Raw genomic sequence first — 27,950 nt, forward strand, 5'->3', positions numbered from 1 at the left:
GGACTGGCCCAAATAGTGCCTTAAGCATTCACAGTTGTATATTTGGCCACCAAGAAAATAAAATATAAATTGTTGGTGATAGCTAAAAGGTAATGGACCATACACCCAAGTATTAAATTATTATACATATGATATAATCTTGGGCCTTTACTGACAGATAACCTTGGAACAAGTATTTTGCTACGTAATTCCAAAGCCAAGTGTGGACTTCGGAAATTACCTCTCTTATCCCTCAAAACACTAGCAGTACAATCACTGCATTATTTACATCAAAATAAGTTCATTTAGTAGATGATTTTTTTAAGCGTAGGACAGTAGGTGAAAGCATGAGACCAAAGGAAATTTCCAGGTTATTTCCTCCATTGGCTGAAAATGGTTCTTTCTCTCTACCAGCATGCTCTAGGAGCAGTTCTGAACTTTCATACTAGAGTTCATAGTCCTTTTTCCACTCATTAACTTAAGACACCTTAAGACAGTTAAACTGAGAATCTTGAGGGAAATACACAGGTATGCACAAAGGCTGAGAGAAGTTAGGTGCTATCAAGAGAGAACAATATTTTGAAATGTGTGTTTAACAGACACAGGTAACAAGGATATTTGTCATGTTAACCCAGAGCCATCACAGTAACAACTCTGCATCATCGTATTTAAAATCATCTCACCAAATTGCACAATACATTTTAAAGCAATGATCTAAATTGCTGAAGGATATGGTCATTCTAAATAAATCATTATGCATTATTACACAATTGTTTCCTTTCATTCTCAACAGAAGTGTCAACAGTTTTAGAAAGGCTGCAACTTCAGTAATATAGCTATCACACTTTTTAAAAAAATCAACCGTCCCACATTAAATTCACTCCTTTGTCATGGAACTTATTTAACTACTTGAAAAGGAATATTCTTTACTGGCTGTTCAAAAGAGAAAAGTGAACTTGAAAATTACTTATAATTCACAGACGCTTTTAAATTCTGTAATATTACAAACTGTTCTGGAAGGACCAATTAAATGCATTAACAATTAGGTTAGGAGGGAAAAGGGTGGTCACTCATTAATGATAGCAGCTGTGGGAGCTGCAGTTGGAGGAGCACATTTTTTAACACAGTCAAGATGAATTCCAGATATCAGAGCTCAGAGGTTATTTTTTTTTTCCTTTCAATACTCTCTAATAAAAAAGAGGCTCACTTTCCCCAACAATCCTTTAATGCTTTGGATGAGCCAAAGAGATAAGTTGGTATCACCCCCGCGCTGTCCTCCTTAGGTAATCCTGGGCTTTATATCCAAGCTGTCTCTTTCACCAGACACAGTTCTGTTACGTGTGCGGAGAAGTACAAATGTTTCGCTTGCTGTTGCTTAAAGTTCATTTGAACAGACGGAGCTCAATGAATTCCATCTTCCGCCGCCAAATTAAACAGAAAACAGTGCATTCTTAAGCAGTTCACACTTAACTCCACCTCTCAAATCGGAGGAAAAAGCTGACGTGAAACCAGTTAAAGAACAGTCATCGTCTCTCTCACGGAAACTGAGACGTGTTTCTGAAGCCAGACAGAAGGAAAAGCGGTTTCCAGTTACGTACGGGGGTGAGCACAGCTTTGCTGTTTCCATCTTTTGGCTCACTTAAAAATATATATAACTAGCGATAAGCACCAACCTCTTGGCGTTCAGTAATTGGCAATCATATGCTACACATCTGCTTACAGTGCTGTGGCTGTGAGCGTTCTACATCATTTAATGTATTTATCTCTCCTTTAATAATGACAGCCATCATCACGGTGAATTTCCCAAGTCTGTTTTCTTTTTATCTCAACTATTTTGAGTTAAAAGGCGTGTTTTCATTACTTAGAAGTCTTGTATTTATATATGACCTCATACCACAAAGAATTTGAAGTACTTCTTCATTGCTTATTTCATTTATTCATTCATATAACTAACATTTATCAAACACCTACTATGTGTTTAGGTCTGATAACTAGCTTATGAACTCTATAAATTACTATATATATATATATATATATATATATATATATTTTTTTTTTAAGTCTTGGCCTCTGGGCTTCCCTGGTGGCGCAGTGGTTGGGAGTCCGCCTGCCGATGCAGGGGACACGGGTTCGTGTCCCGGTCCGGGAAGATCCCACATGCCGCGGAGCGGCTGGGCCCGTGAGCCATGGCTGCTGAGCCTGCGCGTCCGGAGCCTGTGCTCCGCAACGGGAGAGGCCACAACAGTGAGAGGCCCGCGTACCGCCAAAAAGAAAAAAAAGTAAAAAAAAAAAGTTTTGGCCTCCTTGTCTATAATATCAGAAAAATTCTAGCTTTCCCCATAGTTGATACAATAAGAATCAAACATGACATTGTATGAAAGAGCTTTCTGAACTGCTACAATATAAACATGTACTAAATTATTACTACTACTCTAAAAGTCAAAGTTACCGTTAGGTTATAACTGATAAATGTGAAAACATTACAGAGGAATAAAAATTAACTATAATTTAGTGGTTGCTTTCTTCATATTGAAATTCTAAGAATTTTAAAGGACTTAAAAGGCATTTTTGTTTAAAAATAAGAAATAGGAATTGAGTTCCCTGCCGGTCCAGTGGTTAGGACTCTGTGCTTTCACTGCTGAGGGCCCGGGTTCAATCTCTGGTCAGGGAACTAAAATTCCACCAGCCATGTGGTCAAAAATTTAAAAAAAATAAAAATAAAAATAAACCAAAATACAAAAAAAAAATCTGAACGCTAATAGTAGTTATCTTGAAAATCAATGTGCAGGAGCTCATTCTTTAATAGCAGCACACACTGGCAAGCTGTGATTAATCCATTAGTGGAATAAAATCCCCACAATGGGATGGCTTGCATTCAAAATCTTGAAGCCACATCCCATAGTTCTGACTCCAGCCCAATATCTCACTATTTTACCTGTTTAGAAATTTCTCAAGGGCAAATTCTACTTTGCTTCAAAATCGTTTGCTCTAGTGTGAAATATACCTATTAAGCTTTGAAAATATAGCCACACCTTTTTTTTTTTTTTTTTTTTTTTTGGGGGTACGTGGGCCTCTCACTGTTGTGGCCTCTCCTGTTGCGGAGCACAGCCTCCGAGCGCGCAAGCTCAGCGGCCATGGCTCACGGGCCCAGCCGCTCCGCGGCATGTGGGATCCTCCCACACCGGGGCACGAACCCGTGTCCCCTGCATTGGCAGGCGGACTCTCAACCACTGCGCCACCAGGGAAGCCCCTAGCCACACCTTTTGAAATATACTCAGCAAATTTCTCAGTGCTACCATGTTAATCATTAGTAATTTTAAATTAACCTCTTCACTGGGGTAGCATAACATAAAAGGGATTCTTCCACTAACAAAACTGAGTTTGAAAATGGCTTCATTAGTGAATGATGGACCTCAGAAAAATCATTCCACCATGTTAATGGTTTTTCGAAGAACTGCCCTACACACTAGAATTTTTAAACAAAGAGATCAAATTCTGTATTTCAAAGAGGAGTCTGGTCTATGAGAATGTTTTGTCATGTTGAACTCTACTGAATACTTTCCAACATGTAGGCTTTGGTCCAAGGCTGGCGAACTTTTGGTCACAAGGAATTATAACAGTCCTGAAATGGTGTTCACTCGAGCTGAATTTCACCTGTATTTTATCCACGGCAGCAGTAAAGCTGACACGAATTTTTGGCAGTTTAAAAAGGCCACACCGTATACTTCACTGCAGATAAAGCCACTGGAGAATACAAAAGTGTTGAAAGGCTAAAATTTAATTAATGACCAATTAGCACCCCCTGTGGGTTCCTTGTGCAGTAAAGTGATAAATACGGTGCGCTAATATAGAAAAAGCTGTTACAAAGATTAGGGGGGAAATATTACAATTATCCATTTGGTATTATAATACGGTGGACATCAGTGTTCTTGATTTTGATGTTCATGTGTCTAAAATATGATAGGAATTAAGATCTGGGACAAATAATCATTTTTTATTTTAAGGCAGAGACTGTCTCACACAAGTTGTCAGGCTGAAGTAGAAAAGCTAGTGAGTGCACCTAGCCAACCACAGGGCAGCTGCAACTCAAACTAGTTTGTGTTGCCTACTCCTCAATCAGTGTTTATGCATTTTATGGGGAAGTTATATGCTATGGTGGCATTTAAAAATTGGGAGGGTGCTACACTATCTTGAGATTTTATGCATATGTCGAGATCTACAGGACAAATTGCCAATGCGTCCTCACAGGACAGAATTTCTATGGTGTTTCAACAGAATCATTAACTTTCACATCATTAACTTTCATCATTAACTTTTACATAGTAAAACTAAAACTGAAAAGTGATGTTGGATCCCAAGTAACACAAATGATATAAGGAGTCATTTATTTTATTTTTTTAATGATTTTTTTGATGTGGACCATTTTTAAAGTCTTTATTGAATTTGTTACAATATTACTTTTGTTTTCTGTTTTGGTGTTTTGGCTGTGAGGCATGTGGGATCTTAGCTCCCCGACCAGGGATCGAACTCGCACCCTGTGCAGTGGAAGGCAAAGTCTTAACCACTGCACCGCCAGGGAAGTCCGAGGAGTCATCTATTTTAAATGAGGTAATGCTTATAAACTGCAAAGGACAAAAGTATGTTCTTAAAATAACTCTAATTAGGGCATAACAAAGTATTTCTACACAGATCATTAATATCAGTATGCTTATTCATGTAGTTTTTTTTTTTTCATTTACCTAATTAGGCAAAATTTGAAAAAGGCAATCCTGAAAATAATGCTGATTATCAATTTAATGGATTTTCCAGGTACCTTATTCTCCCTTTGTTTTCTATTTCTCACTTTTGGTTCAATTTACTCTTCCCTAGAATGAATATAAAAATAAAATTCAAACCAGTTCATTCTATCATCTTTTTTCTTGTTAACAGTCCTGGTAATTTATTTATGGGAACCAGTAATAGTCAAAAGTATGGCACGGGCTATGTGTGCATGTATATTTTTATGCAGGACTGACTGATGTTCAGAACAGACTGAATGATCTATGTTAAATCAAGGCATACATTTTTGAAATATCTTTGCTATTTCTCACTGCAAAGTATTAATCATAGTAATTTGCCACTTAATATGAGTAAATGTGCAATCGTCTTAATGAAACACTTCATTAGGGGAAGTCTTTATGATGCTATTTTTTTACCGATTAATATATATTACATATAATTATATTATTTTATTAAATTATATATTTTGTATACTCAATTATATAGTTTACACATATGCGTATGTATAATTGTATTAAAATATAGGTGTATGTATATATACATGTGTGTTTATATATATGTGTGTGTGTTACATATATATGTCTGTTTATATATGTAACTAAGATGAAGTTTCTTGCCAAATATCTGAAAACTGGTGACAGAGTCAGTCCTTAAAAACCCCATGATACCTCCAAGTAATACTATTTCATTTTTCCTAAATCCAAGATAATTTTAACATAACAAAACAATGTATAAGAAAAGGATACAAGGCAGTGTGGCCACAGTAACAAGGGAGTTAAGGGCTGGTTGGAGTCTGGGAGCCTTGGAGACTCCATCTGCACTTGTTTCACAAGGACGTAAAGACCCCTATCCCTCCAGCACCCAACACAGAGGACACAAAATTCCAACGAAAACTGAGCGTACTAATATGATACAAATAAGAGTAGATTAAGAAACTCTAGTCAGATAATAAAGAATTTGACATGTAACTGCTTAGTTCACATGTGAAATGCACCAATTCTGAATAATTTTCATAGAGAAATTTACAGCACTGTTTCTTTGTTTTTGTTTTATTTGCTTTTGAAAAGGGAAATATGGATAGCATATATCTGTATTTCCAAGGCTTACTGACCCTTGCAAAATCATGTCTCCAATACCCAAAGACATAAAACCGACTAGCACAGTTCTGAGATCTTGACTGACTCAATGTTGTCTGTAAGAAAGTGCTGGTTTCTGAATCTTCACAACGCCTCCTCCCACATCTGAGCTCTACTCTTTTCTCTTAAGATGACCTGATGTTGTTTGGCATGGGTTATGCCTACCTCTGGGTCTGACTTGAGGGATCAAAGGAAAGAAAATAAATGAATTTGATTGAAGCCTACACAGAGAAAAAAAAAAACTCAAGGCTGTCACTCCTACCTTTTCATATATATGAAACATTAGATTTAAGATCTGTGAGAAGTCTTAGACTTTAGGGAAAAACAAGTGCTAATCTTACAGATGAACACACAGATGGGTGAGGATGAGTAACAGGTTATAATCTTGCACTAACAATAGCAGCTGATGGGGGCACTAGAACCCAAGCCCTAGTGCCCCCGTGTCCAGGCAAGCAGCTTGGTCTATGTGTCAGGTAACTCCCCCAGAGTCCACCCTTCCCTACCCTCCCACTGAAACAACAACTGCCTCAAATGCCACCCAGTCACGTAGTTTCTATGGGTAAATGAGTGAACTTAAAATAGTGTTTCACATTATTCTCTTTGGTTGTTGCTGTTAAAGATTTCATTGTGGTTTTCTTTTCCTACTACAAAACCAATTTATGCTAATTGACATACGTGTACACGCATGTACAGAGGAAAACAAAAACCTAACAATTCTATGAACCTGTAATCTGCTGTTGACACATCATGACAGCTTATTTCTTACCTTATTTTTACTTCTGGCTACTAGCTAGAAAAATCACAGACACATACACACACACACACACACACCCCTCTGGTTTTCCTTAACAATCTCTCTCCCCCTCGGTCTCTTCCTTCCGTCCTCTCCTCTGAGGGGAGTGGTTTCGTTGGGTCAGGTATTGGCAAATAAAAGCAGAAGGAAAGGTTCCATCAAATTAGCGCGTGGTCAGCTTCACCTTCCTCATGCTCTTGCCTCTGGAACCACAATTCCTGCCACTCATCCAATGAGGGATACAACGAAGGGTCCTCCTCACCTTCCTCTAAGCTCCCCTTCCTCTGTGATTACTGCAGCTACCACGACTCCACACAATGAAACCAAAGGGCGACCCTCTGCCCCAACCAGATGACCGAGGGCAGCGTTTCTTAGCATAATCCACCACCACCTGCTCCCCAGTCACCTGAACTGTGGTTGAAAATGCAAACTCCCACACATACGCCCCTACCCAGGTCTACTGACTCTGAACCTCTAGGGATGGGGCTCAGAAATCCTCATTGTTAGCAAGCCTTTAGGGTGCTTCCCCTGTATTCCTGAGTTTGAAAACCACTGTAGTCTTTTATCGCCTCTGAATCATTGAAATCCTCTGCTTCATGTTTGCTCCGCTTGGCTGTGCCTTTTCCATATTTGCCGCTCCGCACTAGAGCAAGGGAGACGGAGAGCTTTCTCTCCCTCATTCAGAGACCAAAATGAATCCCAGTTCTTCCAAGAAGCAGCTTTTCCAGAAAGAAAAGGACGTCATTATCCTTTGCCTTCCCATCCCTTAACATTGCCTCCTCCCACTACGAGTAGGACTCCAAGCTTCAAATCTTTTCAGTATCAAGTTCAACTACCTCCCATAAGTCACTTCCTCTCTATAGAAGAGTGTTGTTGGCAGCAGCCTGTGAATTTCTAGAAAAAGACAGTAACCATTTTGAAGAGTTATAAAGTTCCAAGTACATAAAGGCTGGATGTTACACGATTAGGATACGAAGTTGTGAGTAAACAGCTCCTTTCAAATGTGAACATGGAAAGATCTAACTCCTAAACTTTGGTGGATAATTACTTTCAAGCTGCGTTAGCTTGATGAGAAATGTCAATAGGCTATGAAATGCTGCTCACCCTGTGAACCATTTCAAAGAATGAAGGTCGTCATAAAACTGAAGACAAAGCAAATGAATAAGTGAAGGAGGAGGAGGGGAAGAGGGAAGGGGGCTTCCGAAGATCAGCAATTCTCTTTCTCCACTCAGGAAGGTGTGGCTAGGATTGCTGATTAAATGCCTTAAGTTTGGCCCTCTCTCGAACCCGTAGATATCTTGTTTTTTGCACTGGCTCCTATCAGTCGCTGGCAACTTCCTGGGTTCTGCACGTCAGTGCAGAATGCCATACAGTAAATTAAGCCTTCTGCTGTCAGAGCTGGAAATAGGAGGGGAGTAGAAAAATAGCTTGATCTCAAATGATTTTTATTGGCTTCATTTACATCCTGTTTAAGGTCTTCTGAGTAGCTCAAGGTGTCTTATCTCTGGCTACCAGGGGGTATTTTGCAGTCAAAGCAGTTAACATACTTCTCTCTCCCTCCCCTCCTATTCCTTTCCCTCAAGCTCTCTCTTTTTTTCAAGCCATCTTATCACACACATCTCTTCATTCTGAGGAGAACCCATACTTACCAGAAGCAGTGTGCTCTATTGTCTTTGGGGGCTCTCAGAGACAAATGAAAGTTGAAGTCAAAAGAAAATCAGTTAACCTCTCTACTCAGTTTGGAGATACTCAGGACTGTCTCACTTTTCTGAGTGCTAAATGGTATGAGAAACATCCCCCTGTAATGTACATGCGTGCAGAACAGCTGCCCCTATCAGATTAAGAAGAGCACGAACAAAGTTGCCGGGTACTAAATTGCATAATGACGCTATCCCAGGAAGAGGAGGCTTCAATAATCTAGAAAAAAAAAAAAAAGCAAACAGAAACTAAAAGACAGTGAGGGCAAGTGAGAAACAGTAGTGGAGAGAGGAGGGACTTCTTTCCAGAGGCACCCGAATGCTAACCGTGCGGTCCACACAAACACTAGGTGGTTATTAGAAACGTATGCAGTACACACCTTCTCTGATAGCAGCATACACACCATTATTCAAATCTCTTCAAGAATCACACAGTCTGCCAGGGAAACCAAATACTGAGGGGCTTGATCCTTCTGTTATAAACTCTGTAGCAATAGCCCACAACCCGGGTACACCTTGGAATTGTCCGAGGAGCTTTAAAAAATACTGGGTCCCTGCCCAGACCAACTAAATCAGACTCTCTTAGGGTCGCGGGGGCCCCTGGGGAAAGCAGTCAAGGTTGACAACCACTGCCTTAGACTATCAGCGGTCAATTTGCAAAACCCCATGGAAGGCAGTCTAAGAGCCAGACTCTACAAAAACAAATCCCTTTATTGTCTGGGCTCCCTACACCAGCACAGGGGGAAGTTTTCTGCATACTTTGGGTCAAATGCAATGAACCAGATTTTTTTTTTTTTTTAAGTTACAGGAAGCAACACTGAACACTCCACTCACTCACCATTATTCCCTGTGAAAGAGCAATATGTGAACAGTTATTAGGCATCTCATCTGTGTGTTTTATATTCCTTTTAAAAATTCCCATTCCTCTTCTCCTTCATCCCCCAGCACCCCATGGGCTCCTTTATATTAGTGATAACCCCATCCTTTCACCTGCGGTGAAGGCTCTCTTAATTGTCCATTATCTTAGTGTGTCAGCACAAAGGAGCAGAGACGGAATCCTCGTCCAAACGGTTTCACCTCCCTCTCCTGAGAGTGATGCCCTTGTCAAGGCATTAAAAACACGAAAACCTGCCACTTATCAGAATTGTATTTGAATCGAACCACTGTCCTTGAAAACTGTAGGCAGGAGATGGTATCAAACAGCAGCACATTGCCAGCTCCAGTTCTACGGAGGCTGGAACAATCTACAAAGATACCATCCAAACTTTGCCATGCATCCCTCATAATGGAATTACAGGTAACAATGAAAACATGTTCCCTGATTTTTTTAAGTGTTAAATACAAAGGAATTCCTGGGTCAGATTGCTCACGAAGGCAAAGTTAACAGTTCCAAGCCCTAGGACGCCTTTGACTGTAAACTCACGGAGGAACCAAACCATAAAACCCTTCTAATTACTCCAGGCCTCCGATTCTTACAAACGTAAGTCAAGGCTATGAAAACATCACATTTATCTTGTTATAATGAGGGGGGGAAATGAGCACATCTTTAGTGATCCTATGGACAGATTCAAAAACAAAGCACATTCTAGATAGCATCTAAACACAAAGATGAAAGACAAAAAAAATACATTATTTTCAAGTATTCATGTCATTTTGTGTGATGTACATTTCTCTGTATTTCCTTGCCACTTTTGATATTTCTTTCTTACTCAATTCAAACCCACACTGCCTTAGGGAAAAAAAAGAATTTATGCGTGCTTTTAACAAGTAAACAAGTGTACAAATTAATTCAGAGAACAGTAATTTTGAAATTTTTCTATATTTAATGTGCACTGCAGTTAAACTACTTTTTCTGTACAAATTAATTTACTGCATCAGTGATCGATGTTTATGTTTAGGCAATTTTATTTCTCAGTATGGTAAAATTAGACCTAATAGTTGCAACCTGTTATGTCCAATCTGTCACTGAAATTCAAATTGCCTTTTTCCTATTATTCAAGGAGCAATTTGGAGGAATTAAAGCCATCTAAAAACGGAAGACAAACAATTCTCTGTAAGGACTCAATAGTCTGTGTCATCAACCAAATCCACACCCCCGTGATCTCTCCAAAGCAGGTTCTTTTGACGTGGTTTTTCTGAGGTTCTCAAACTTTCATGTCTGCCAAGCCATACAGGAGGAAATTTAAGGATAAACTAAAAATTGTGTCCTAAAAATGTTCAGCCTTCGAGAGAAGTAACCTAAAATTCGAAGATTTTGTTGTTGACTCCAAAATACCAGCTACAACCTAAAATACTAAACCCCAACCTTCATAGCTAGTATATGTGCCACATCCTATTTTTCCTTTGGCTTTATCTACAAATATGTTCTTTAGTTTTTGTTTTTTTTTTCTTGCAAAATAAGTTTAATTCACAATTTTCTTTCTTACTGGGGCAGATTCAGTGACTGAGATGCCTAAGATTTAAAGTTTGCAGCGATGGAAGTTCGGATTGGGAAGAGGCCTACTTTACAAACAATTTCCGTTTTGCTTGGTTTTCCTCATTGCTTAGTTACAGGTTTGACACTATGTAGTGGTTAATGCTTCTCTATTCTCTGAATGCAAATGATGTGTCTAAATGGAGATGCTGGGAGGGGACACACTAAAAACTGGGGCAAAGCTATCAGGGCCCTCACCTGCGAGAGGCAGGAAGACCTCTAATCAGGATCCAAGTACAAGGTGACACAATCATATTGGGTCCAATATTCTATTCCATCATCTTACAATACGCTCTCAGTAGATTTTTGGTTTCTTCAACAGAAGGGCCCCAAATCAATTGTTAAGATAATCATCACTAGGTATAAGAGAATTGCTGAAAATATTTCTTTGGTAACACCCCCTAACTGCCATCTTCGACTCCCTAACCCACCTTCCCCAAAAGAGTTTCTGTTGATTATAGGGAGATTACACTTAGATTTGGGGATGCTTCATCGTGATGGGATAACCTCAGTTTTCTTGTATGGTTGAGTTTCTACATTATCAGTGAAAGCCTGACAATTTCTATCAAGCCAACCACCTTTTTAGCTTCACAGTGGCCAATGACTAGTCTGAATTTCTTCTTGCTCACCTCTTTCTGGGCTGAAACAGCTAAATGAAATGATAGTCCTGCCTCAGTTTAAGCCTACTTAATGTCACATGTGGCCTCAGCCTATATGCTATTCACTAGTCTCCAGGGAATACCAGCTTTGCCCCCCAACTCCCACCCCAGACAGGGCAAAGGAGAAAAACCCCAAGGAACTCTTCCTGCACTGACACATTTACACACAGCTTTCTCTCTAGATGGAGATAAGAGGACACAATCAAAAGGAGTAATTATTCGTTCAGAACTACATACCAAAACTCAGTCATTCTATTATCAGCAGATCTAGTACTGAAATAAATGAAGTAAAACTAACATGAATATCTTTCCTTTGCTTGCTTTCTCTCTCTCTTTTTAACTTTTCCAGGACCACTTTTTCTAAGACAAACTCACTTCCTCAGACAATTGCTTAAATCATCAAGCTGATTAGTAATTTTACTTCGAGGCAGGACTGATTAATGTGGATTTGCAACTGATTAATACTGTTACTACAGCACACCTCCAAGTGAGCTGAGTGTCTCGTTTTCAAATTTTTAAAAAAAATTATTGAAATGGGTTCTAATTAATGTGACTTGGTCTTCTTAAGTTTGGAGAACATCATCATAATGTGAAGTTGAGGATTTTTTAAAAATTAATTAATTTATTTATGGCTGTGTTGGGTCCTCGTTTCCGCACAAGGGCTTTCTCTAGTTGTGGCAAGCGGGGGCCACTCTTCATCGCGGTGCGCGGGCCTCTCACTATCACAGCCTCTCCCGTTGTGGAGCACAGGCTCCAGATGCGCAGGCTCAGTAACTGTGGCTCACGGTCCCAGTTGCTCCGCAGCATGTGGGATCCTCCCAGACCAGGGCTCAAACCCGTGTCCCCTGCATTGGCAGGCAGACTCTCAACAACTGCGCCACCAGGGAAGCCCTGAAACTGAGGATTTATCTGTCCTCTTTTGGCTTTCTCGATACCGAAGAACTAAGAAAGAACAAATGAAGACTGAACATATTGATATACAGCATTTCAAAATTCAGGGCTATGATAGTAAGAATCTATTGTTCACCTACAGAAATGCCTTGACTTCAAAATGCCAAACTTGTAAATGTTGTAGGTGAATGAACTCCACCTTCTCATGCTCCACCAGTGGTGGGAGTCCTCACCACGGTCCACTAACACACGACAAGTCTCATTTCCTCCCAACAGCGATGAACAGAGGTCATTACATCCATCCCACCCTCTAGCAACTCCTCCTGGGTACCCCAGCATCACACTTGCCCTGACAGTGCAGAAGTCTTCCTGCTGTCAACTTCCCCAGAGAAGTTCAAATACTTAAGTGTGTGCACATGCACGCGCGCGCACACACACACACACACACACACACACACTCACTTTTCTATCTGCCCCACTTCCTGTGTACTTATGGCTACTCCTTCTATACCAAGCCTGGCATTTCCAGAAGCCTAAGCCCTCACAGAGACTCTGACCTCCACAGCTTCTGCTCGGCCACTCTCTGGGACAGAAGCCACTGGTGCTCAAAATCCTGGCCCTCGCAAGAGTTCCCGGCCTCTTGTGCCCCTCCTGTTCTACAGGAGCCAGGGAATGCTCTACTCCCAGAGCTTATGAAACACAGGAAAAGGGACCAGGAGTCCCTGCTCCTGCAGGGAATCCTGGAGAAATGCGAGTGTGGCTTCCTCAGTGAAGACTCAGAATTCAGATTCCCACTGAAACAATGCTTGTGGCTTATTGTTCAATTCACTGTTTAGTTATAAGCAGCCTCTAGCACAAACCAGAGATACCTTTAAGAGAACAACCAAAGGCAATCCCTCTAAGAGGATAAATTCCAAAAGGTACCCTCCTTATAGAACTACAAAAAGTGTCCCTTCCACGGGCTGACTGCAAGCACTGCTGGATTTCTGTCCCTTCACTCTGCTTTTGGGACCTTTGTGACATTCACAAACTGTATGTGTGATTCTTTACTGTAAACCTCACATGTTTTTTAAAAAATGGGCTCACCGAAGAACCTAATCCCCATTTACTGCATGTTCCGTTGGAAAACGTGTGACGAATTCCATTGGGAACCACTTATAAACTTTTGGTGATTTTGAAAACTGCAGAAAACAAATGAATTGCCTTTGCTCGAGCCAGTCTTTATCGATCTCATTATCTCAAGTATGCCAAGTTGTTTAGTCTCAGCATGTCTCTTCTGAAAAGAGAATTTTTTTAAATTCCATTAATTTTATTGTGGGTCATCAGTGAATACTTTTTTTTTTTTTTTGCGTTACGCGGGCCTCTCACTGTTGTGGCCTCTCCCATTGCAGAACACAGGCTCCTGACACGCAGGCTCAGCGGCCATGGCTCACGGGCCCAGCCACTCCGAGGCATGTGGGATCTTCCCGGACCGGGGCACGAACACGTGTCCCCTGCATCGGCAGGCGGACTCCCAACCACTGCGCCACCAGGGAAGCCCAGTGAATACTTTTTATAATGCATAATTCCTTGACGATGTATCTTTGAGCTAATCTTTTTTTGTCCTAAGCTTCCTACATTCACTCTGCAGATGGGAGAGGTGGCTTAGTTGAGGGTAAACAGTCGGAATTATTCTCCTAACTCATTCGAGTCTACTTATTCGTGCTTTCAACCATTCATCCATCAAACGGACATGTGCTAGGCACTGAGATTTAAAGGTATACAAAATGCCATCTTTACCCACTCTTGGTTATGGGTAACCAACAGCTCTTGGTACAGAGCTATTTAAAACGTACCTCTGTTTTTTAAAGGTGTGCGCTCTTTATGAAAAAGACTTTGTATTAAACGAGTCTGTTGCTCAAAAGCTAATACACTTCATTCATATTTTGTGAATATTCATAATACATAAAGTTCCTTAGTATAAGAACACAGAATATAACACCACAACCAATTATAGGGGTAGATTAACTTTATAAGACAGACAAGAATCATTCTCTTTTTTAGATTTATGTTTTGTTTTTTCCTGTTTTTTTTTCTCCAGCTAATGTGTAGGCTATATTTTATATTATTATGAACAAAGATTTATCAAAGCCCCTAAATGTAGCTACTATTGTTAAGACTCTAACAATTAAGTAAGAGTTATTCAGTCCCATCCGCTTGAAGCTTCAGTTATTGCTTGGGGTTAGGCATCTGCATTAGTCTTCTTGCTGCCATCCCTCTGCCATCTCTTAAAGGCATGTTTTGCTTCCTGGTGAATTTCCCAACCTTCTCTCTTACTTGCATGTTACCTCAGAGTGAGTTCAACATGAGCGTTGATTTCTTCCCCCACCTAAGAGAGGATTTTGTTCAATTATCACTGACGTTTTCTCTCTCCCCTTTGTCACCTCTCTTGCCCAAAGTCTTGACCATATCCTTTCCTGCGGCTGTGGTCACATGACCTTCTTCTGCTTGCCATTCCAGGGAAGGGTTTCCGTAGTGCCGCTCATTCCGTGGGCCTTCCTATTTGACAATGCTCACTAATTCTCAGACTACTTCTTCTTTCACCTAATTTTCATTTGGACAAAGGTAATTTTGAGGCCCATCAAATGCACTAAGGGATAAATTTTCAGGTGTGTCCTGTCAGTCTCGCTCTTCTGATCCACTCAGAAACTTCACAATGATATCCTGAGTACCTAGTTATGGGTGAGACTCTGTACCTGGCACAGTAGATACAGAGTTGACCAAGACACTGAACAGTTCACTGACGAATAAAATGGGGGAGGCACACATGTAAACATACAATTACAACACAGTGGGATCAGGAACGGAACAGAAGCCTCGACAGAACTACTGCGGGGGCTCCGCGGAGGAAGGGCCAACTACGTCTCGGAGGATGTAGAAAGGCCACCCAAGGATCTGTGGAGCTGGACCCTAAAAAAATAATCAGGGGCTTTCCAGGTATAGAAAAGTGCATTCCAGGCAGAACTGTACATACATCCAGAATCGTATGTACAAAAGAAAAAACTGTTATCAGGGAGCCAATACTGGTGTCAAATGACTACATAGAAGAACTCAGACTTGGCTGTGCATTAAAATCACCTGGAGATATTTAAAAAAAAAAATCTGAGGCCTGTATCCCATCGCCCAGAAATTCTAGTTATATTGGGCTGGGGATGAGGTTTAGATCAGTATTTTTTAAAGTTTCCTAGGGGATGTTAACAGGCAGGCAGGATCTGGACTAGAGCATAGAGTTTGTGGGAAGAAGTGGCAGAAGACATTGCTCCATACAGAGCCAGGACCCAGCTCATGACAGACTTGCCTATCAAGCTAAGAGCCTGGAGTTGATTTGGAAGCACAGAGAGCTGTGAAAGGACTTTAGCCATCAGAGATGGGACTCCATCAGAGCCCTCTGGATTGGGAGGGACTGGACGAAGGCAAGAGGCAGGGAGTATACTTCTGAGGCTACGGCAATGGCCCAGGTAAGAGATGGAAAAACCAAATCCAAAAAACTGGCCCTGGTGATAGAGTGGAGGGGATGCATTCACTTGTTTAGAAAAAGAGATCCAAAAGATTCAGTGACTAATCGTGCATGACTAGTGAAGGAGAAATCCCTGTGTTGTCTATTCCTCCTAATTCCCTGCCATTTATCCTGCTATTGTCACTACATGACTGGTTAGTTCAACTGACTGCAAGAAGGATAAGGTCATAGTTTCGAACCCCATTTGTAAGAAACAACTGTACTCCATTTCAGTGTCACAGACTTCCTTTCTAATTAAAGCCAGCTATCTTGAAACTGTACACACATGCACACACACACACACACACATGCACGTGTCACAGGGAGGTCAAAAGAAGACTCTAGCTGGTTAGATTAGAACAAAGCAGTCACCCCTATAAAAAGTAGGGAGCTTTACATGTATGTCCTACTGATGCAAGGTCAACAACAACAAGTTTGAACCTAAAATACAGTATATGCCAATGAAACACTGTCTAGTAAGAATACAGGCAAAAATGACAACTACAGAATACTGAAGCACGAACAGTTCAATTCTGTGTTAACATTCCTTTCTGTCCTGGATCTTCTGGAAAAGTCTTTGCAATAAGGAATGTATACTGTGATGTTATCAATTACGTAGTGGCCATTTTAAAATGTAAACTTCTCCATCTGGACTTTTAGGGAAAGATACCTTTATGGTTTTCTAAATAATTTGAGTTCAGGAACTTCCCTGGCGGTCCAGCGGTTAAGACTCCGTCTTCCAATGCAGGGGGCATGGGTTTGATGGGGCGAGGAACTAAGATCTCGCATTACGCAAGGTGTGGCCAAAAATTAAAAAACAAACAAAGTTATAAAAATGAAGCAAAAAATAATAGAAATAATTTGAGTGAGCACAGATTTTTTGGAAAGCCATACTGATATCCACAACAATCTCTTTATACTGTATACTTTTCTAATTTTAACTAGATAAAGAACTTTGAGGAATTCCCTGTCGGTCCAGTGGTTAGGGCTCTGAGCTTCCACTGCAGGGGGCATGGGTTCAATCCTTGGTAGGGGAACTAAGATCCCGCATGCTGCGTGGCAAAAAAAATAATTAATTAATTTAAAAAATAAAAGGACAAACTTTGTGTTAAAAAAAGAACTCTGTATAACCTTTACATACCTCTCCCACTTACTTACTCCAATAATTAGCCATTAATAACAGAGTATAAATATGTAAGGTCCTGTGGGCATTGGCACACGTCCACAAATTTTCTTCTGTCTTATATGGATAATGTTACAAGTGTTACACGCGTTCTTTAAAATCCAAGTTATAATCACCAACACTTATTGAACACCTATTAAATGCTTAATTTACATTAAGCTTAATTTAAATTAATCAATATATTTTAGGAGGGTCTGGCAAACTAGGCTTGCAAGCTAAATGCATCTGTTTTTGTACATAAAGTTTTACTGGAACACAACCATATTCATACATTTACATAGGAGCATGAGTTGCTCAATATGGCAGAGGTGACTACTTGTGACAGAAGCCTTAATGGCCCACAGAACCTAAAATAATGACTATCTTGACTTTTACAGTTAAAGTTTGCCAGCCCCTGTAATATAGCATTGTCCTAAAATGTATTGACCACCCTCTCTAATATACTAAGAAGAAATATTTATGACATCATATTTCTTTGCTTTTGCCATCTGCTGTCTTTGCAGAAATAAAAGAATTAGAGTCTGCCTAAAACTGACTGAAATATCACACTTTGGGGTAGGGGTAGGGTGTAGAGGCTGGTAATTACATTCTGAAACAAAACTATATTCTAACTCTGACTACATAAATTTAACTCTGCGGATGACTGTTAAGGGATTTCATCCTTCAATCATTTTCCATTTGGCCATTGCTCTTTTAGTTACATATTCCATTAATCCTTCTTCCTACTAAGCAAGTCTTTGCTTCTAGAATCTATTGTAGAATTGTGACTGGGTAGCCAAAAATAGTCACCCCTCAGCTTTCAGCAAGTGTCCAACACCAGATATATAAATTACCATTGGAGATTTGTTTGCCAAATTCTACTGTGGAATGGATCTGAAGTAAGCTATTTTTCCCTATTTGGGGCCCCGCTTCTTTAAAACTGTGGTATTTTAAAGTTAGTCAGCATTTGTTCCTTTCACGCCCATAAGAACGACCGCTCTATGCCTTCAGCAAAGACTGTAACAATCTTTCACCTATTGGCCTTAGAGATTAATGTCTGTGTGCGTGCCAGATTCTTCAGAAACTAGCTACCAAACATGTTATCTTCTAAACAGTGAGCTCTGATCTTATCACTCCCTTCTGTAAAATGCCCTGGCATTCAGGAAACCATGCTGTTGATATGTGAATTATACAAATTTTACAGGCTTTGATTTTGATTTCCCTCGAACACCATAATTTCCATGCCCTATTCCAATAGCGACTGTTTGGCCATTTTGAAATTTAAGGCGAGGCGTCTTAGGCAGAAATCATTGTGCTTCCATTTGGTTAAAAGTAATTATGAGAGTAAGGGATTCTGAAGTGAAAAGTTCAAAAAATGTATTAAATATGAAAATATACTGTATGAACTGTTAAATTTTAGATTTGCAGATATTCATGTTTGATGTCATGTAAACCAAACATGACATAACTGAGGGTTTTTTTTTCTTCTACTTGGGTCTTCTGGAAGGAGGAGGGTAAATATAAAACTATTTTGAATATAGGACTTTAAAGGGACCTAACTGCTCCCAGTGCTACAGATTTTAATTCTATATTGCAGTTTCATAGAGGGGGAAAATGTCGGTTTGCTTTGAACTGTTAGGAATAGCAATGCTTGGTCAAAAGGAAACAATAGCATTTGATGAAACTGGCTTTTCTTCCCCCCTTTCCATTTCTATTTGCCAGAACGCCCAATCTGCTTTTTATGTAAAACCTCAGATGTCTTCTTATTAATCAAGATTCTAATACATTCCAGATGAATAAACAACTTCGGCACTGCAGCACGTACCACTCTTCTTAAACCCAGGATTTATTAGTCACCCTTTCCAAGATCTCTTAACTAAAAAAAGATGGTTTATTGTTCCTATTTCTACAGCAAGGGCCTAATAAATGCACTAAAACTATGTCTTTCTCCCTTTGCGATACAATATTCAAAGAGATTTTTTTCAGCCCTACAGTGTAACATTATCCAAATCCTTTGAAACCCTAAGTAGTTTGTGCAAACTCAATCATCCGTATACGGAAATCATAGACAATCAATACAAACGCAATATGTTAGTGATGACATTAGAGAAACGATGTCCCAGAATTCTTTGCAGCACGCAACAGAACACTGAATATTCACTATATGGTCCAAAGTGGCAGCCGAAACATAAAGCCCTAATTAAAAAGCACTCTTTGGTGAATAGCTAATATTTTGCTTTTTAACTTTTCCTTATACAAGGAATAATTCAGGGAAAATTATCTACACACATGGTATTGATTAGCTCAGGGCTGTGATTTCTCTGATTTCACAGTGTTGATATTTCAATGGGAGTTTACCATGTAATTTAACCAATCAAAACATGTTCAAGTATTGATATTTAAAAATTAAATTCCACTCAACAATCATGATTTTATGTATTTTTACTTGTACCATTTTCAGGCTAGAGGAAAATAGCTCTTTCTCTATGTAATCAAAAGAAAACAGGACAGGGAAGTAATAATAAGGTGTAAAAGCCCATATTATCCCATTGTATGAGGCTAATAGCTTTTGTATAGCATCAGTACCCTTCTCACTGCTTGCGGCTTACTAATGTTCTTACTAGTACTGGACTCCTAAGGGTGGCTCTATAAATAAGGCATTTATATGGAAAACTAGGAAAAAATGAAAGGTTAAAATATTAACATACCAAACTCATTTTTAATTAAAGAAATAAAAAAGCCCAGTCTTTAGGGGGTTTGGGAAAATAAGGTAGTCAAATGAGACCAATTAACTTCATTAGCTTCTGCAAATACCTAGTTTTCTAACACATTCCTATTTTTCCATCTGCTCCACAGTTAAAATGTGTCTACAAATTAACACTTTATTTATGATACAGGTTCTGATTCATAAAAATTATGCACATATTGTACAAAGGTCTAATACTTCATGGAAAAATACAGAGGACTGCATTGCAACTTATTTACCAATATATATATTTTTTCTCGAACAAAGCAACCTGGATCACGAAGTACCACATACTAGAAAATGACCTTCCAGTCATTTCTGTCTTTAAGACAAGGTGTTTTCCCTGGATACATCTGAAGAAGACAAAATTGCTTCTCTTCTGTTCTCTTTCCTTTATTCTCATAGCAAACAGCATAGGAGCTTCTTTTTCAGCGTCTTATAAAGTTCTCCCCACTTTGGCCTGACATTCCCATTAACTTCAAACCCCACAGCACATCCATAATGTACTTGAAATGCTTTATACCTGAGTTTTAAATGCTGTGCAAGTGCCCGTGCTTCCTACTAGCTTAAACAGCAGAGCAGAGCTTTCAAAATATGTTGCAAGGATAAACAAAAATCAGCGTGGGGAAAGGGGGTGTGCTGATTCCATTTTGAGCATTTATAAAAACCTGATCCGTAAGACAAACTGACTTTCTTAACACAGTATTTACTGTCATTTGACTGCTCCTGAGCTGAGAACAACAGGCACTTTTATAAGTGGACTCGGGAGTTATTTAATTTCACTTTAACTTCTGTAAGTGAGTCTTTATCCCTTGCTGACATGCCATTTTATTATTTTATTATTTACAGCACTACTTGCTCGTAAATCAAATCCATAGACCTCTTATGATAACAGGAAAACACTTACAAAAAGTCAGAAAAGAATTTTCCTTTTGAACCCAATAATTCCAAGAAGCTATATTTCTACAAATTACTATGTTGGTCCCTGGCATCGGCCCTTTCTGAGTGGGCCCCTCATAGCTGAAGTATAAACCACCATTCTATTTCCATTTCTTAGCACTACCAAATTCTTGAGACATTAGCGATCTTGAAGGCAGGATATCATGTTCAGAACTGGGGGAAACAATTAGGACTTAAAAGCAGTAGACTTATGACTTTTGTGACACTGATTTTACCTTCTCTGGAGCAAACTGAGTCTATTTTCTCTTCCTCATCAACTTCAAAAAAGTTAGGGTGCCCAAAGATGTCTATATATAGTACTTGGGATTTTAACTTTTTTAAAAATGAAAAGATGCCATATGTCACGGGCAAAGGCATGTTTCTGTTTAGATTTTGTTCTTCCAAAGTAACGTATTTGCCAATATGCCACGAAACTGTCTTAAGTCAAAGTTAAACTGATCCAGCATTTCGGATACTAAAAATAATGTGGCTAATAAGGAATGATCAGCAAATAATTTGCTCAGATCCTCTAAAGGAATACAGATCCTCTAAAAAAGTAGGAAATCCTCTAAAAGGTAGGAAATCAGTATTGAGGGCACCACAGGGCACGGTATTGGCTTGGACTACACCTCCAAAGAGTTCAATAGCACATGTGTGTAGGACAGCGATTTTCAAGCACCTTACGCTTCTCTTTGGCTAGTTTTCACACATAACATGAACTCAAATCCTCACTCTGACTCTTTAGTTACTTTGACTGTGTGGTGGTCCAGCAATCTATTCACATGGTATGATACTATCACAGAAAGAAGTAGACGTTTACAGCTGGAAGCAGCATCACCAATCAGCTTGTTCAGCACACGTTTTTCAGCCCAGAGGAATTAAGTTCTTTACCTGAAGTCCCATAATCATAATTGACGTGCTTCATTTTGGGTTCTAGAGTCTATGTCTACTTCACCAGCAGACGTGGACAGTGGCGAATAACTGTGGGACCGTAAGGGCTGTCTGCACCATGCAACAAAATCAATAAAGCGATGTAAACGCAACAGAAGTAATTCAGTACTGATATGTACTTATTTTGTCTTAAAGATGAAAACATGTACCCTACCTAAATTAATGTGTTTCAAATCCCATCTTGAAGGGCCGAACAAAATCAAACAGGTAGAAGATGTTCCCTGGTAATATAACAGCAGTATATCCATCAACTTGCACCCAGACAGCTATCCACAACTTCTTAATCAAAGTCTCACTTACCTATAGCCTGATGCTCATAAAACCAATTAAGCTTCTTCTTGGCAGATGCTGGTGGATTTGTGGTTGTGGATAATTTACAGGTTTTTCTCCCTGATAATTTACATTTGGATCGAGAGGTACTTTCTACAAACCCAATCTGAATGAATACGGTGTTCCTGTCTCCCAACTTCCCCTGTTCCCCCAAGCAGTGGATCTGAGCCTGGAGCTCTCAGAGACACCAAAGAAAGAAGCAAAATAAGAAGTGGAATGGACCTGTTCTACACACCACTATCCCATTGTAAAAATGGACTTTTCTTTGAATCTTAATTGATACCAGCTGTTTTCTGCTGGGGGCGGGTGCAGACCTTTGTCGCTGGATTTCTTCCCCACTCTCCCCTTTCTTTTCATATGAAGACCCCTGCACTTATATAATGGAGTGGCGCCACCCTTAAGAAAGAGGCTGAAAGGAATGAACTCCCAACAATGAAAACCCCCAGCAAATGTTATGCAAATTTATTATGAATCAAGCCAGAAGTATACATTTACTACATTGTGGCAAGCCTATAAAATAGCAATTTGTCTTACTGTATGTGCCATTGTAATGTATTCCAAACCGTGGGTATTGTCTACTTCTGTTAGCCAGATCATTCAAACTTTTAAGGGCAAAGTAAATATAAAGCATTGCCTTTTTCATAATATGCAGTCAGGGTGTCTGCTTTTCTTGCTTTCACCCCCAGTGTGGTCCAGGAACACATAATTGCTGCTTTTACTCCAGTTGTCTGATCATTACACAGAGCATGAACCTGTTTGCCATTACTTAACATTTTACAATCATTTTTGTAACGGCTACTTTCACTATTCTGGAAACAATTGTGACTTTTAGTAGTTAATGGGTTATAGCTCTTTATACACAGAGTAAAAAGGAAGGTGGAAAGTTTAACAATTTTTCTTCAAATTTGTATAAAGCTGCAACCGCCTATCACAAAACTACCAATATAGTTTCTCCCTAAGAACGTATACAGTGCTCTTGGGTTCTTATTTTTGCAGATTAAAAAAAAAAAGTATTTATATATACCCTTTCCCTGCCATTTGCCTTCTGATACAAACCAAGTAAATATTTCAATCTACACGTCATTCATATGCAATATTAAGAACGATTTGCTTCCTTCACTCGTTGAGTCATTCAACAAACACCTCCTGAATGCCTATTACCTATAAGACACTGTGATAGATGCTCAGAAGATACAAAGATGAGAATGACTCCGTCCTCACTCTCAAGGATCATAATACACTATAAGCTCAAAATTTAGTCAAGTTAACCGTATGTGCCAGCTAATGCCATTTCTGGGCATAGACTCAAAAGAACTAAAAGCAGGGTCTGGAAGAGATGTTTGCACACGCACGTTCATTGCAGTATTCCTCACAATAGCCAAGAGGTGGAAGCAACCTAAATGTCTATCAACAAATGAATGGATAAAGGAAACATGGTATACATATACAACGGAATATTATTCAGTCTTTAACAAGGAGAAAAGCATGCAATATGCTCCACCACAGAGGAATCTCGAGGACGTTACGGTAAGTGAAAATAAGCCAGTGACGGAAGGACAAATATTTTATGATTCCACTTGAAAACACTTTCCAAGTTGTCAGAGACGCTTGTAGATGAGCACCTGTCTGTTTCAAAATTCTTTGTATTGCTTCTAACCAGAACTGATGATGAATATGAGGCACCTAGAGCAGTCAAGTTAAAGACACAGAAAGCAGAAGGGTGGTTGCCAGGGGCTGGGGGGAGGGGGAGGGGGAGTAGTTGTTTAATGGCCATTGAGTTTCAGTTTTTGCAAGATGAAAAGAGCCCTGAAGATTGGCTGCACAACAATGTGAATGTACACTGCTGACCTGTACACTTAAAAATGGTTAAGATAGTAACATTTTATGTTATGTATACTTTACCACAGGTAATTTTTTTTTTTAATTTAGCAGAGATGAAAAACATCTGCAACTATGACGCAAAGAAAAACATATGTGCCTTAAAAGAAGCCCAGGGGATGGGCTTCCCTGGTGGCGCAGTAGTTGAGAGTCCGCCTGCCGATGCAGGGGACACGGGTTCGTGCCCCGGTCTGGGAAGATCCCACATGCCGCGGAGCGGCTGGGCCCGTGAGCCATGGCCGCTGGGCCTGTGCGTCCGGAGCCTGTGCTCCACGATGGGAGAGGCCACAACAGTGAGAGGCCCGTGTACCGCAAAAAAAAAAAAAAAAAAGCAGCCCAGTGGAAATTCAACGATGGGACAGACTATGTCAGGTTGGGGTGTGCAGCTGCGTTCAAAGTGGAGCACTTCAGACGGGCTTCTGAGAGAAGTAGCGTTTCTGAGTCTACCCTTGAGACTTGAACAGCTGCAAAGAGGCTCCCTACAGGGGCAAAGTGCAGGAGGAGGATCCCAGAGGCCAGATGATGCTGAAAAGGCTCTTACTCCAGAGTCCTCTGTGAGGAAATGGGGCGATCCAAGGAAGTAGAAAGAGCAGAGGTCCGAAGAAGAGCAGTGCTGGGTGGGAAATATAAACATGAACGAAGCTGAAGGAAGAGAACTGAGCTCACGGATGGTGGAACAAGGTATACAGGGTCTCAGAGAAAGACAAGTGGTCAAATGTTTCAGAAATATTGAGCATGCCATTGGGTTGAGTTCAGAAGGCGGCCATGGGAAAGATGCTTTCCTAGAGGCACCACAGATACAGTTTTTTTAAAAGGAACATTCTGGGTGAACTAATAAAAAGCCCAAGGAAAGACATAGTGATGAGAAAAGACTGATAAGAAATGAGGCTAAAGAGGGAGGTTACAGGCGATCATTGGGGGAGGGGGTAGCTGCTAGGGTAAACACTTGGACTCATTGTTTTAGGAACTTCTGTTGCCTTGAGGAAAACAGAATTGATAATTAATTTAAGTAATATCTAAGTTCTTTCATTTAGCTCAAATCTTATCATGATTAAAAAGATCTGTTTTCAAAAAGAGCGTTTAGTTGATATCCATTTCAGCCCATTGTTCAATTGATTTGTCAGGATGGGCTTTTAAGCTGAATGTGAGTATCAAGCCATGAGCGAGCTTTAGTAAAGAGCCCTCTGCACGAGGAAAGGATGCTTGGATTCAAACAACACGTCTGCCCGCAACTTCCTCTGTGATCTTAAATACATCACTTACTGTTTGAACCTTGGTTTTGCTTTCTTGGTAAAATCAGGAGGGACTACGTTTCTATACTGTTTTCTGTCTGGGAAGTTCTAAAATTCTATGACTGTCTCAAAGTGGAGGACTTGCTGCCTGAGAGTCAGAAATTCATTCACAAGTGATATTTTCTGCTCTCTTTGGCCTGCCAGTGACTACATTGAGCCCCCAAAGCCAACGGGAAGGCTTCCTAGGAATTTATTATATCCTGATCTAGCAGCAGTGGTTATGGAAACTTCTCTTCCCTGGAAAACACTTTCCAAGTTGCCAGAGATGCTTGTAGCTGATCAAATGTATATTTCAAAATTCTTTATATCTCTTTTAATCGGAAAGGCCGGCTCATGTTTCTGAAGAACCATGGCCTTAGAGACTTAGAAAGAAACTCATATCCCATTATGATGGGTGCAGCCCATCAACTTCCAGTTTCTCTTAAATTTAGTTTTCTCACTTTCCTCTTCAATATGTTGGATAAACTCTCAGAACATTGAACACATAGACACACACACACACACACACACACACACACACTCCTTCACACTTAAAACCTAAATGTCTTTCAGTCTGTGTGTTATTTGGAGCTATCTGTGTAGTATCCCTTTCTATACATATAGATTACAGATTAAATAAAGACAACTACATATTTAATTATTTATATCAAGTGCACCCTCATAATTGATAAGAATAATAATATAAAGAGGTAAACAACGTCTTCCTGTTCATCATCTTCCTATTTTCTCAAAAAGTCACTTGCTTTGTTTCACGTTTAGTAGCTGTTATTGATGATAAGGTTTGGATGATACCACGGGAGAATTGCCTTTATTCCAGCAAGAGAGCATTCTCAGAATATGCCCACAGACTAATACAAAATGTACAGCTTGCCCAACATGAATTACAGTGATAGGATTAGGCCCAAAGGGAGCTATGACAACTCTCTACAAGCAACTGAAAGGTGCAAATGGCAAGGAGGGAAAAGAATTATTTAAAGAGGTCCGAGGTGTATGTGAAGAGGGATTAAATTAAGCAAAGGAAAATTCAGGTTTTATCTCAAGAAAAAAAAAAAAATCCTAATGGCAATATGTTAAAAGAACAGCTTCCCGAGAAACGTGTGGGAAGCCTCAATGCTGGAGGAAATTCTAACTAAGTGAAACAACACTGGGAATAGACCATACGGAGGAATCCCATGCCAGCTAGAGGAGCGCCTGTTGACCCATCAGCTTATCTACCTTCTGCTTCCATAACCCTGTGGAGTCTTCTGAAGAAAAACGAGATTTAAGACTAAGAATTACAAAAATGACCCTGGAGACAGGCCACCTCTTTATCTACAAAAGATGACCACCTATGTGGGCTTCCCAGGGACTGCCTGCCCATCTACTATAATACAATACAATAGATGAAAATGCTCTGCAGACACCAAGTACTGCTTAGGTATAAAACATTATAATAGAAATAATAGCTATCATTTACTGGCTAATTACAATGCGCCAGGCACCCTGCTACGTGCTTTACATATGTCAAGTCATTTATGCTTCACAAAAATCCATGAGGTTTTACAGATGAGGAAACTAAGGCCCCATATGTGTGTGAGAGTCAGTATGTAGTAGAAGATTTGAATCCATGCAGTTCAAATCCAGCACCTGAGCTCTCCGTTCCCAAGCTATTATCAACAACAGGGCCGCCTGCAAAGTCCACACTAAAAGTAGAGCCAGTCTATTGCTCTGTCTTCCTCTGCAGCCCGGGGGTTCCGTGAGGGACGCCTGAAAGGCAGGTTACTCCTCCTCGGGGAAGGATCAAACCATGAGCTGATTTTAAATTGGCCCATTCTAGCTAAGGTCTCAACCAAGTTTGGATTTGTAATTGAGCAGAAAAGAAACTTTTGAAGCAGCCCTTTGATTCAATTCTTGTGACCCTTGTGAAATAAACCTTCTTAAGACTGAGTTATGATATCAATTTGCTTCAATCCAACCAATATGTACACTCTTCTGCACCCAAGGGGCTCATATCTAACAGGGCATCAGATTAGGTCATCCCCAAAGTAGCTGAAGAGGACACCCTGGACACAAACTTCCAGAAGCAGAGATGACTACAGGGCTGACGGGAGTAGAGTGAAAAACAAAGACGCAGAAATGGGAAAACAAAGCCAGGGGTCCAGGCAAAATAGAATCAAGACCATTCCTTCCTTCCATACATGCACAACAGCGATTTGTTGAGTGCCTGTTATGTGCCAGGGACTGGGAACACAGCCGTCAATACAGCAGGATTGCAGACTTGACGGAGCTTACAGGGTAGTCGGAAGACAGATATTACACAACAGGTGTTCTGAGAGAACGTCGCCGTGGACACACCTAGATGCGGGCTCCAGGAAGGCCCCCCTGGAGGACCGGTCCCTTAAACAAGGAGGGAGAAGAGGTGAGAGGAAGGGGTTGACTCCAGACAGAAAGCATAGCACAGGGGAACAGGTTGGGGAGGAAAGTTCTTGGTTAGTTCAAGGAACTGTGCACAAGTGGGGCTGGAGCTAGTGGTAGGGCTGTGAATCTCGGCTCAGGCAAATGACAGAGGAAGCGTGGAGCACAGAAAGCACTCTGAAGTTCATTCTGAGAGCCTCAGGAAACTACGGAACGTTTCTGAGCATGAACTGATTTCGGTTCAGAGACAGCAGAACACAATGGTAAATGCCAGAGTCTTCTGGGTCAGACACATCCAGGGTTCAAATCCAAGTTC

The 27,950-nt window shown here is 40.2% G+C and overlaps 1 protein-coding gene and 1 long non-coding RNA gene across 17 annotated transcripts in view; one reads left to right on the top strand and one right to left on the bottom strand.

The window, feature by feature from the left end:
* ZNF521 (zinc finger protein 521) overlaps window positions 1-27,950 on the bottom strand; it is a 283,746-nt gene that overhangs the window by 170,220 nt on the left and 85,576 nt on the right. The window lies entirely within an intron of this gene.
* Window positions 1,485-15,465, top strand: LOC141276189 (uncharacterized). The gene is made up of 4 exons (XR_012325357.1): window positions 1,485-1,581; window positions 4,471-4,587; window positions 4,727-4,788; window positions 13,799-15,465. It is a non-coding gene; the product is annotated as an uncharacterized lncRNA (long non-coding RNA).

The sequence above is a fragment of the Tursiops truncatus genome, chromosome 13, assembly GCF_011762595.2.
Source record: "Tursiops truncatus isolate mTurTru1 chromosome 13, mTurTru1.mat.Y, whole genome shotgun sequence".
In the NCBI taxonomy this organism is placed as follows: domain Eukaryota; kingdom Metazoa; phylum Chordata; class Mammalia; order Artiodactyla; family Delphinidae; genus Tursiops; species Tursiops truncatus.